Source organism: Elephas maximus, chromosome 7 (assembly GCF_024166365.1).
Source record: "Elephas maximus indicus isolate mEleMax1 chromosome 7, mEleMax1 primary haplotype, whole genome shotgun sequence".
Classification (NCBI taxonomy): domain Eukaryota; kingdom Metazoa; phylum Chordata; class Mammalia; order Proboscidea; family Elephantidae; genus Elephas; species Elephas maximus.
The window spans coordinates 57,039,912-57,052,802 of NC_064825.1; the positions used below are offsets into that span (position 1 = coordinate 57,039,912).

Consider the following 12,891-nt stretch of genomic DNA (forward strand, 5'->3'; position numbering starts at 1 on the left):
ACAGCACCTGTCAGTGCCAGGAACTCTAATCATTTGGTTGATGCTGACCCCATCCGCCAATATTATACTGTGAACATATTCTTGGACAGTCTTTCACACTATTCTTTTATCTCTGTAGTCCTGACACTCTCCATTCTCCAAAATTCTGTCAGAGAATATGTTTGTGTGTTCTTCCTCTAACAAAACACCATAGGAAGTTCTCCGGCATTCAGCAACACAGCAGACATTTCTTTAGCTCGCATTACAGAAAAAAGGTGTTAGTCACCAATTTTATTATTCCCTAATGAGTGTAAGAGACAGGAGGAGGAGTTATGGGCATGGGATGAGGGATTTTTCAGCCACTCACCAAAAACCCTGAGAGACTCGGAAGATTTTACATCAGCCCTCTTGGGTTTATCTGCAAAACTAAAATCTCTGAAATAATGCCTACACTTACAGGTATCTCCCCCACACTCTCCTATTAATCTTCTCTATAGACTAAATGCACAGAAATTCACGTACACAAGTATTATTTTAATTTATTATCTTAGCTCCTTTGTTGTTGGCCATGTTTGCAAACATTTAAAGGCCACTTAAACTCAGACCTGTCTCTATGCAATTTCCATTCTATTTAAATAAACATTTCTTTCTAACCCTGAGTTACCTCTGGAAAGAAAAATCTGTGTTCATAGTTATTCTCCAATCACAAATCTATCTCTCAGTTCCCTATAGCCTCACTCTTCTAATTGTTATTTTCTTTAAATGATTTTGGTAAAGGCAGTTATATCCTCAGTGTGACCAATTCTATGGACGTTTCTAAGCTCTAGCATGTTGAGCATTGAGCAGGTTGTTCCACTTTTGAAAAACTTTTTCTCCATCTTTGTCTTTACCCCTTTTTTTCTCCTGTCTGTTCATCCTTCTTTCCTTCCAAAAAGCAATTGTTAATTGAGTCCTATGTGTAAAGAAATCATACCAGGTACTCTTGATGAAAAACAATAAATAATAGACACAATACCTGTCTTCGAATTTTTAGTAATAAGGGAAAACCAGTTAGACTACCATTTGTACCAAATGATAAATTCTAAGAAAGAATTATGCACATGATATCTTTCTCTTCAACTTTTTGTTACCTAATTTCTGGATTTTCTAATATGCAGAACTAAGAGACACTTGATGTATTATCCAGGCATTGGAAAATTTAGGAAAAATACTTTTGATGGAGTTGAGAGTGCAACATTCAAAATGGACTTGAGGAAGAATAAGAGATAAAGAAAAAAAGAAAGGAACCCTGAATGCTGTTCCCAGAATTTACTGTAGACAAAAATTCTGTGTTTATAATTTAATTATTATAACTTAATATTAAGTCTTGATGCCAGGTAATGTAAGTAGTCAAAATACCTTCTTTATTTTAAGATTATTTTGTCTCTAGCCCTTTTGAATTTCCATGTAAATTACAAAATTACCTTCTCAATTGATGCAAAAAATATATGTATATATTTGCTAAGATTCGTCTTGGGACTACTTTACATTTTTAGATCAATGTAAGGAGAAGGAACATCTTAATATTGAGATTTTCAGTCCATGAATAAAGTATAACTCTCCATTTATTTAAATCTTATCTAATTTCTCTCAATAATTTGTCGTTTTCCATATAGAATTATGGCAAATATTTTATCAGATAAAAAATATGTATGGAAATGTTTTATGCCTTTCCATTCTATGGCAAATCTGTTTTTTGTAGTTCTCAGTATATGGAAATACAAATAGTTTTTACATGCATCTTGTATCTTAATATCCTGCTAAATTCAATTATCAATTAATGCTATTAACTGTATGAGTGTACAACTTAGGATTTTTCATGTTAAAAAATATTGCCCACTATAAAGAAAGGCTAAGCAATTGGCACTATGTATATTACCCTCTGGCTTTGCACACAGGATGACAACAGTTACTTTTCTCTGCTCCAGTCCTTTTTTTTAGATTTATGATTTAAAAGATACAGAAACTTAACTTGTGGAGCACATACATGTGTCAGTACCCCAGCCTACCTTTCATTTTCAGCTTTTATTTCTTGAATTAAGAATCTTTTTCTCTTATCATTAAAATATTAGTAATTCAATATAGTGAGTGTGGATTAAATCCTCCAAGCTATTTTTCCCAATACTATTTCTCTAGTTACTTCCAGACCTCATGGTAAGTCTTTATGGGGACCTAAGAGTAGTTGCTAGTTTGTGCCTTGGATTCTGAGCAATTTTAGAAATTATATATAGCAGTGGCAGATGAAGAACAAAACACCACCTGTAATTATTTAATACTGTTTATTTGTAAGGATACAACTTGGTATGAAAGCCAAATGGGTCTCCTAAATCAGTCACAGAATGAAGCTGATTTTTTCATCAAGTGAGGGTAATACCGGTATCAGATCAATGTTTCCATATAGGAGTAGCAACTGTCTAAGGAGAGCAACCCAGAAAATAAACAATCAAACTGCAGTGTATTTATAATATGACACATCATTCAACAATAATAATAGACTAGAGGAACTAACAATAACCTGGAAGTAACTCACAAGAAAAGATACCCAAAGAATATATGGTACCATTTATATAACATTCGCAAACAGGCAAAACTGTAAAGTTTAATGATGCTTGCTTAGGTGCTAAAAGGATATAGAAAAGCAACAAAATTACATTAAATATCAGTATAGTGAGTACCGTAGGAGAAGTGAGGAGGAATGGTAATAAAAGGAAGCATGGCTTTTGGATGCTGAAACCATCAGTTGATATTGAATCAACTTCAACTCATGGTTACCCCATGTGTGTCAGAGTAGAACTATGCTCCACAGGGTTTTCGAGGCTATGACTTTTCAGAAGTATATCACCAGGTCTTTCTCTCAAAGTGTCTTTGGGTGGCTTCAAACCACCAAACTTTTGATTAGTAGAGGAGTACTTAACTGTGCCATGCAGGAACTCCTAGTTTGGGAAGATAGCAATGATTAATTTCTATACCTAGGGGTTGTTACATGGGTATTTGCTTTATAATAATTTATTTTCACTTTGGAGTATGTGCCTTATTATTTATTTATTTTTTAAAAAAAGTACTATAGCAGTAGTAGCTGTATTTTTTTTTTTTAATTTCCAGTCAATTAAGTGGAAGATGAAATTATAAATGCTCACCTCACTTGTATTTTCTACTGAACATTCTACTCCTACATTATGTTATCTAGTTTTATTTTCAATATAGAGCCAGGAGGCGGGGCCAAGATGGCTGACTAGGTAGAAGCTACCTCGGATCCCTCTTCCAAAAAAGACTCAGAAAAACAAATCAATTAATCACATACATGACAATCTACGAACCTTGACCATCAAACACAGATCTAAAGAGTTGACCTGAGTGACAGAGACTGAGAACGAACAACCACGGGGAAGCAGCGACTGTTTTCGGAGCCTGGAGCCAGCGTCCCAGTCAGGAAACCTTGGCACCGGGCTTTGGACTGGGCACAGGGAAGCTGAGCACAGCATCCTGAGATGGCACAAACACGGGACGCAGCCCTAGCCCCCACAAGTGACGTCAGGGGAAGCCTAGCCGGTGCACACAGGCAGCACAGCAACGCGGCTGACAGGAGGAGAAGTCACCGGGAGGCAGCGACCGGTTTTGGAGCCTGGAGTGCGGCGTCCCAGCCGGGGAACCTTGGCACTGGGCTTTGGACTGGGAGCAGAGGAACTGACCACGGATTCTGAGACAGCCCAAGCACAGGACTCTGCCCGACCCTCGGGGCAATCTCTACCCAGCCAGCGCACACAGTCAACACGCCCCTCCAGAATCTCAGATAAAACAGTCACCTCAAGCAAGATAAGTAACTTTGTCTATGTTCCGGGATGCTACTCTCTCCTATTTATCTGAACCTCCTCTCCCCTTCCCAGGTGGCTTCATTAACACTGGAATTTCGTGAGCCAGAGAGTGAAGCCCACTGCGGTTTTTCCTTTTTTTTTTTTTTTTTTTTGACCTTTTCCTAATCCATTCTGCTGGCCTCAGAGAAGCAGCTACAAAAAACCCAGGGACCAAAAATTCTTCCCTAATTGGACTAAAAACACAGAACCAGTTTCAGCCAAACATAGGTGATCCACAGACTTGGGCTTTCATCCCTACAGGGAACAAGGTAGCTATTATAATGCAGAGGCATTTCTGATAGGGATCTGACTGTAATTGTTTTAGAGGATTACTGCAAAGACAAGTTTCCCAGGTCTGATATCTCTGCATATTCAACAGAGCCTTCACTGACCCACAACGGGGAACTGAGGGCTGAAGCTCCCCCCAGACCACCTAGCCTCCTGCCTTAGGGGTCTAAGGAGGGTGACACCTACCAATCTGTAGAGGTACTTGCATTGGGGGCCTAAGGTAGAGCTGCAGAGCCCACCCACCAAAGTGCTTTAGGAATAGAGACACACCTACCTCACTGGCACATGGGGGAGGCCTGTCAGCATCCTGTTCCCCCACCCAGAGTGTGAAACCCTGCAGCCACTAGAATCTGGTGCACACAACTATCACCACTACTTCTCTAGGTGGATAGGTAACAGTCTGCACCACACACTTGATGACCCAAAATCAGATTCTACTCAAGAATAGTGAATGGACTCTTAGGCTTATATATCTGGTAACAGCCCAAACCACCTGGTAATAGGACATAGGTGACTCAAGGGCTACAACAATCAAGACAGCGTAACCTAGTAGCCCATCTACATATATTGAAAGAAAACAAAACAAGATAAGACTCAGTGAGCAAATATAGAATAAATCACTACAATATCTTAGAGATGGCTCAGAGACAGCAGTTGATATCAAGCCACATAAAGAAGCAGACCATGATTGCTTCCACAACTCCCCAAACTAAAGAATCAAAATCTTTCCCAAATGAAGATACGATCCTGGAATTGCCAGATGCTGAATATAAAAAACTAATTTACAGAATGCTTCAAGACATCAGGGATGACCTCAGAAATGAAACAAGGCAATCTACAGAAAAAGCCAAGGAACACACTGATAAAGCAGTTGAAGAACTCAAAAAGATTATTCAAGAACATAGTGGAAAAATTAATAAGCTGCAAGAACCCACAGAGAGACAGCATTCAGAAATCCAAAAGATTAACAGTAAAATTACAGAATTAGACAACTCAGTAGGAAGTCAGAGGAGCAAACTCGAGCAATTGGAATGCAGGGTGGGGGATCTGGGGGGCCAGGGAATTGACACCAATATAGCTGAAAAAATATCAGATAAAAGAATTTTTAAAGAATGAAGAAACCCTAAGAATCACGTGGGACTCTATCAAGAAGGATAACTTCCGTGTGATTGGAGTCCCAGAACAGGGAGGGATAACAGAAAATACAGAGAGAATAGTTGAAGATCTGTTGGCAGAAAACTTCCCTGACATCATGAAAGACGAAAGGATATCTATCCAAGATGCTCATCGAACCCCATTTAAGATTGATCCAAAAAGAAAATCACCAACACATGTTATCATCAAACTTGCCAAAACCAAAGATAAAGAGAAAATTTTAAAAGCAGCCAGGGAGAAAAGAAAGGTCTCTTACAAAGGAAAATCAATAAGAATAAGTTCAGACTACTCAGCAGAAACCATGCAGTCAAGAAGGCAATGGGATGCCATATATAGAGCACTGACGGAGAAAAACTGCCAGCCAAGGATCATATATCCAGCAAAACTCTCTCTCAAATATGAAGGCGAAATTAAGATATTTATAGATGAACACAAGCTTAGAGAATTTGCAAAAACCAAACCAAAGCTACAAGAAATACTATAGGAAATTGTTAGGTCAAAAAAACAATAATATTGGAAACTAGCACAACACAAGGTCACAGAACAGAACATCCTGATATCAACTCAAATAGGGAAATCACAAAAACAAATTAAGATTAATTTTAAAAAGAAAAAAAATGCTCAAAACAGGGAATCATTGAAGTCAATATGCAAAAGATCACAATAATCAAAAAGAGGGACTAAATACAGGTGGCATAGAACTGCCATATGGAGAGGGAAACATGGCGATATAGGACAATACAAGTTAGGTTTTTACTTAGAAAATTAGGGGTAAATACTAAGGTAACCACAAAGTGGTATAACAACTCCATAACTCAAAATAAAAACCAAGAAAAACATAACGACTCAGAAAACATAAAGTCAAATACTATGAAAATGAGGAACAAACAATTTACAAAGAAAAACATTTCAGCACAAAAAAGTAAGTGGAAAAACGAAATTGTCACCAACACACATAAAAAGGCATCAAAATGACAGCACTAAACAGATACTTATCTATAACTACGCTGAATAAAAATGGACTAAATGCACCAATAAAGAGACAGAGAGTCTCAGACTGGATAAAGAAACAAGATCCGTCTATATCCTGCCTACAAGAGACACACCTTAGACTTACAGACACAAACAAACTAAAACTCAGAGGATGGAAAAAAATACATCAAGCAAACAACAATCAAAAAAGAGCAGGAGTAGCAATATTAATTTCTGACAAAATAGATTTTAAAGTTAAATCCACCACAAAGGATAAAGAAGGACACTTCATAATGATTAAAGGGACAATTGACCAGGAAGATATAACAATATTAAATATTTATGCACCCAATGACAGGGCGGCAAGATACATAAAACAAACTTTAATAGAACTGAAAAGTGAAATAGACACCTCTACAGTTATAGTAGGAGACTTCAACACACCACTTTCAGAGAAGGACAGGACTTCCAGGAAAGCTCAATAGAGACACGGAAGACCTAATTGCTACAATCAACCAACTTGACCTCATAGACTTATACAGAACTCTCCACCCAACAGCTGCAAAGTATACTTTTTTTTCTAGCACACATGGAACATTCTCTAGGATAGACCACATATTAGGTCACAGAACAAACCTTTGCAGAATTCAAAACATCAAAATATTACAAAGCATCTTCTCAGACCAAAACGCCACAAAAGTGGAAATCAATAACAGAAAAATTAGGGAAAAGAAATCAAATACTTGGAAACTGAACAATACCCTGCTGAAAAAAGACTGTGTTACAGAAGGCATTAAGGAGGGAATAAAGAAATTCATAGAATGCAATGAGAATGAAAACACTTCCTATCAAAACCTCTGGGACATAGCAAAAGCAGTGCTCAGAGATCAATTTATATCGATAAATGCACACATACAAAAAGAAGAAAGAGCCAAAATCAGAGAACTGTCCCTACAACTTGAACAAATAGAAAGTGAGCAACAAAAGAACCCATCAGGCACCAGAAGAAAACAAATAATAAAAATTAGAGCTGAACTAAATGAATTAGAGAACAGGAAAACAATTGAAAGGATTAACAAAGCCAAAAGTGGGTTCTTTGAAAAAATTAACAAAATTGATAAACCATTGGCTAGACTGACTAAAGAAATACAGGAAAGGAAACAAATAACCCGAATAAGAAACGAGATGGGCCACATCACAACAGACACAACTGAAATTAAAAGAATCATATCAGATTATTCTGAAAAATTGTACTCTAACAAATTTGAAAACCTAGAAGAAATGGATGAATTCCTGGAAAAACACTACCTACCTATTTACCTAAACAAACACAATCAGAAGTAGAACAACTAAATAGACCCATAACAAAAAAAGATATTGAAATGGTAATCCAAAAACTCCCAACAAAAAAAGGCACTGGCCCAGATGGCTTTACTGCAGAGTTCTACCAAACTTTCAGAGAAGAGTTAACACTACTACTACTAAAGGTATTTCAAAGCATAGAAAATGACGGAATACTACCTAACTCATTATATGAAGCCACCATCTCCCTGATACCAAAACCAGGTAAAGACATCACAAAAAAAGAAAATTACAGACATATATCCCTCATGAACATAGATGCAAAAATCCTCAACAAAATTCTAGCCAATAGAATTCAACAACATATCAAAAAAATAATCCACCATGACCAAGTGGGATTTATACCAGGTATGCAAGGCTGGTTTAATATTAGAAAAACCATTAATGTAATCCACCATATAAATAAAACAAAAGACAAAAACCACATGATCTTATCAATTGGTACAGAAAAGGCATTTGACAAAGTCCAACACCCATTTATGATAAAAACTCTCAGCAAAATAGGAATTGAAGGAAAATTCCTCAACATAATAAAGGGCATCTATACAAAGCCAACAGCCAACATCACTCTAAATGGAGAGAGCCTGAAAGCTTTTCCCTTAAGAACGGGAACCAGACAAGGATGCCCTTTACCACCGCTCTTATTCAACATTGTGCTAGAGGTCCTAGCCAGAGCAATTAGGCTAGACAAAGAAATAAAGGGCATTCAGATTGGCAAGAAAGAAGTAAAATTATCTCTATTTGTAGATGACATGATCTTATACACAGAAAACCCTAAGGAATCCTCCAGAAAACTACTGAAACTAATAGAAGAGTTTGGCAGAGTCTCAGGTTGTAAGATAAACATACCAAAATCACTTGGATTCCTCTACATCAACAAAAAGAACATCGAAGAGGAAATCACCAAATCAATACCATTCACAGTAACCCCCAAGAAGATAAAATACTTAGGAATAAATCTTACCAAAGATGTAAAAGACCTATACAAAGAAAACTACAAAGTACTACTACAAGAAACTAAAAAGGACCTACTTAAGTGGAAAAACATACCTTGCTCATGGGTAGGAAGACTTAACATAGTAAAAATGTCGATTCTGCCAAAAGCCATCTATACATACAATGCACTTCCAATCCAAATTCCAATGACATTTTTTAATGTGATGGAGAAACAAATCACCAACTTCACATGGAAGGCAAAGAAGCCTTGGATAAGTAAAGCATGACTGAAAAAGAAGAAGAAAGTGGGAGGCCTCACTCGACCTGATTTTAGAACCTATTATACAGCCACTGTAGTCAAAACAGCCTGGTATTGGTACAACAATAGGCACATAGACCAATGGAACAGAATTGAGAACCCAGGTATAAATCCATCCACATATGAGCAGCTGAGATTTGACAAAGGCCCAGTGTCAGTTAATTGGGGGAAATATAGCCTTTTTAACAAATGGTGCTGGCATAACTGGACATCCATTTGCAAAAAAATGAAACAGGACCCATACTTCACACCATGCACAAAAACTAACTGCAAGTGGATCAAAGACCTAAACATAAAGACTAAAACGATAAAGATCATGAAAGAAAAAATAGGGACAACTTTAGGAGCCCTAATACCAGGCATAAACAATACAAAATATTACCAAAAATGACGAAGAGAAACCAGATAACTGGGAGCTCCTAAAAATCAAACACCTATGCTCATCTAAATACTTCGCCAAAAGAGTAAAAAGACCACCTACAGATTGGGAAAGAATTTTCAGCTATGACATCTCCGACCAGCGCCTGATCTCTAAAATCTATATGATTCTGTTAAAACACAACCACAAAAAGACAAAGAACCCAATCAAGAAGTGGGCAAAGGATATGAACACGCACTTCACTAAAGAAGATATTCAGGCAGCTAACAGATACGTGAGAAAATGCTCTCGATCATTAGCCATTAGAGAAATGCAAATTAAAACTATGATGAAATTCGATCTCACTCCAACAAGGCTGGCATTAATCCAAAAGCACAAAATAATAAATGTTGGAGAGGCTGCGGAGAGATTGGAACTCTTATACACTGCTGGTGGGAATGTAAAATGGTACAACCACTTTGGAAATCTATCTGGTGTTTTCTTAAAAAGACAGAAATAGAACTACCATACAACCCAGAAATCCCACTCCTCGGAATATACCCTAGAGACATAAAAGCCTTTACACGAACAGATATATGCACACCCATGTTTATTGCAGCTCTGTTTACAATAGCAAAAAGCTGGAAGCAACCGAGGTGTCCATCAACGGATGAATGGTTAAATAAATTATGGTATATTCACACAATGGAATACTACACATCGATAAACAATAGTGACGAATCTGTGAAACATTTCATAACATGGAGGAACCTGGAAGGCATTATGCTGAGTGAAATTAGTCAGAGGCAAAAGGACAAATATTGTATAAGACCACTATTATAAGATCTTGAGAAATAGTATAAACTGAGAAGAACACATGTTTTGGGGGTTACGAGGGGGGGAGGCAGGGTGGGAGAGGGTTATTTACTGATTAGTTAGTTGATAAGAACTACTTTAGGTGAAGGGAAGGACAATACTCAATACACGGAAGGTCAGCTCAACTGGACTGGACCAAAAGAAAAGAAGTTTCCGGGATAAACTGCTTCAAAGGTCAGCAGAGCAAGGGCGGGGGTTTGGGGACTATGGCTTAAGGGGACTTCTAAGTCAACTGGCATAATAATTCTGTTATAAAAACATTCTGCATCCCACTCTGAAATGTGGCATCTGGGGTCTTAAATGCTAACAAGCGGCCATCTAAGATGCATCAATTGGTCTCAACCCATTTGGATCAAAGGAGAATGAAGAACACCAAAGTCACAGGATAACTATGAGCCCAAGAGACAGAGAAGGCCACATGAACCAGAGACTTACATCATCCTGAGACCAGAAGAACTAGATGGTGCCCGGCCACAACCGACGACTGCCCTGACAGGGAGCACAACAGAGAACCCCTGAGGGAGCAGGAGATCAGTGGAATGCAGACCCCAAATTCTCATAAAAAGACCAGACTTAATGGTCTGACTGAGACTAGAGGAATCCCGGTGGTTATGGTCCCCAAACCTTCTGTTGGCCCAGGACAGGAACCATTCCCGAAGACAACTCATCAGACATGGAAGGGACTGGACAATGGGTTGAAGAGAGATGCTGACAAAGACTGAGCTACTTCTATCAGGTGGACACTTGAGACTGTGTTTGCATCTCCTGTCTGGAGGGGAGATAAGAGGGTAGGGAGGGTTAGAAACTGGCAAAATTGTCACGAAAGGAGAGACTGGAAGGAGGGAGCGGGCTGACTCATTAGGGGGAGAGTAAGTGGGAGTATGGAGTAAGGTGTATATAAGCTTATATGTGACTGACTTGATTTGTAAACGTTCACTTAAAGCTCAATAAAAATTATTAAAAAAAAAGAAATATAGAGCCAGGTGATACTGTAGAGGAACTCCAGATATAAAGGGACAGCCCCAAATTAGAAAACTATCTTAAACAATTTGAAATCTCATTTTAAGAGAGTTTTCTTCTTTATATAGGTAGCCAATTGAATGTATTAGTTATTTAATGACTTGTTGACCACATTCTTGAGTGATAAGCTTCTGAGATACGGTTTAAAGAATTTTCCCAGATGTACACATTTCAGGAAAATACACCTTTTTGCCACATTCAGGGTGTTACTTAGAATTAATTATTATTATTATTTTTCAGAAGGACCCGCTGATGATCGAGATGTTTTTCTGAAGGCAAACATTCTCAGGACATGGTCACAAATTTGTTTGGTCTTCATCCCATAGACTATAGGGTTGAGAAATGGTGGGACTAACAGTTAAAGGTTTGAGAAAAGGATATGAAAGCATGGTGGTATGTGAGAACCAAACCTGCGTGTGAGAAAAGGGAAGAAGGCAAGAAGGTAGAACTGAAGGAACACACAAATGTGGGCAATGAATGTACTGAAGGCCTTGAGTCATGTCTACTTCTGGGGCCATTGAAAGACAGTGAGGAAGACTTGAATACAGGCAAGGTGATAAAGATTATGTCAAACCCAAGGATGGTGAAGGCAACAAATAGGTCACATATTTTGTTGACTCAGATATCTTCAACAGCCATTCAACAGCTAGCTTTGCAAAGGCCATATGTTCACAATAAGAATGGGAGATGATTGTAGTTCTGTAGAGTTTAAAGCAGCATTTGATGAGAAGGATGGATGGTGTTATAAGAATAGCAGCCCTGAGTGTCACTCCAACTCCAATATGAGTCAGAAGTTGTTGTGAGAAGATGGTGGCATGTCTCAAGGGGCCACAGATGGCCACATAGTGGTCCAGGGCCATTTCCAGTGGGACATCTGATTCAATTGCCTGAAATGAGTGAATAAGCCACATTTGCAGCAGGTGGTCTTCAAAATAAATATTTGGCAAATGAAACCAGAAGATGCCTAACATTTTGGGTAGAATACAAGTGCTAACTGCAGTGTCCATGGTCCCCAACATAGCCAAAAAATGTACATGGGTTTATGGAGGCTGTTTTCCCATTTGATTATAGCTAGGATCAGGGAGGTGACCTGAGTAATCCTTTTAACCACAGGCAGAGATTATGATTTATAACACACAGGAAAATGACAAAATGGAGGACAACTACACATGGCCTAACCAAGTTAACACATATTTTGGGGGGACACAATTCAATCCATTACAGCTACTAATACAGTGCAAATGATGCTTGTCTATAGAAAGGCAAATGAATCTTGTCCCCTGGAATATATGCAGATATGGACCAATTTTGCATTTATTTGTAAATTTATTTCAGCATTCTTTATTGCCTATAGATGAGGTAATTCCCAATCACAGCAATGAGGTACATGACAGAGAATGGAATCCTAATCTAACACTGCACTGACTCCAGGCCAGGGATCCCAATGACTTAGTACAGAAGGCATGAAGGTTGAGCCATTGATTGTTGGCATGGTGACTTGGTCAGTAGAATCAAATCATGATACTGCTTTTTCATACTCTATTCCCTGTGAAGACTTGATAAATTTAAAAAATAAAAAGAAATTAATTTATTTTAGGCACATATGTTTTAGCTATATTATGAATCATATTTTCTACCCCAACTATTCCTTTCTAATTTTCAATCCTATTTCCCAGGGTTCATTGAGTAGATAATCATCAGGTTCTATGTCCCTGTATTCTCTAATCATTTTCAAT

General features: G+C 38.0%; 1 pseudogene; it reads right to left on the reverse strand.

Annotated features, from left to right (window-relative positions):
* Nucleotides 1–11,384: 11,384 nt before the first annotated feature.
* Nucleotides 11,385–12,647, reverse strand: LOC126080004 (olfactory receptor 52A5-like; annotated as a pseudogene).
* Between the last annotated feature and the right edge of the window lie 244 nt (nucleotides 12,648–12,891).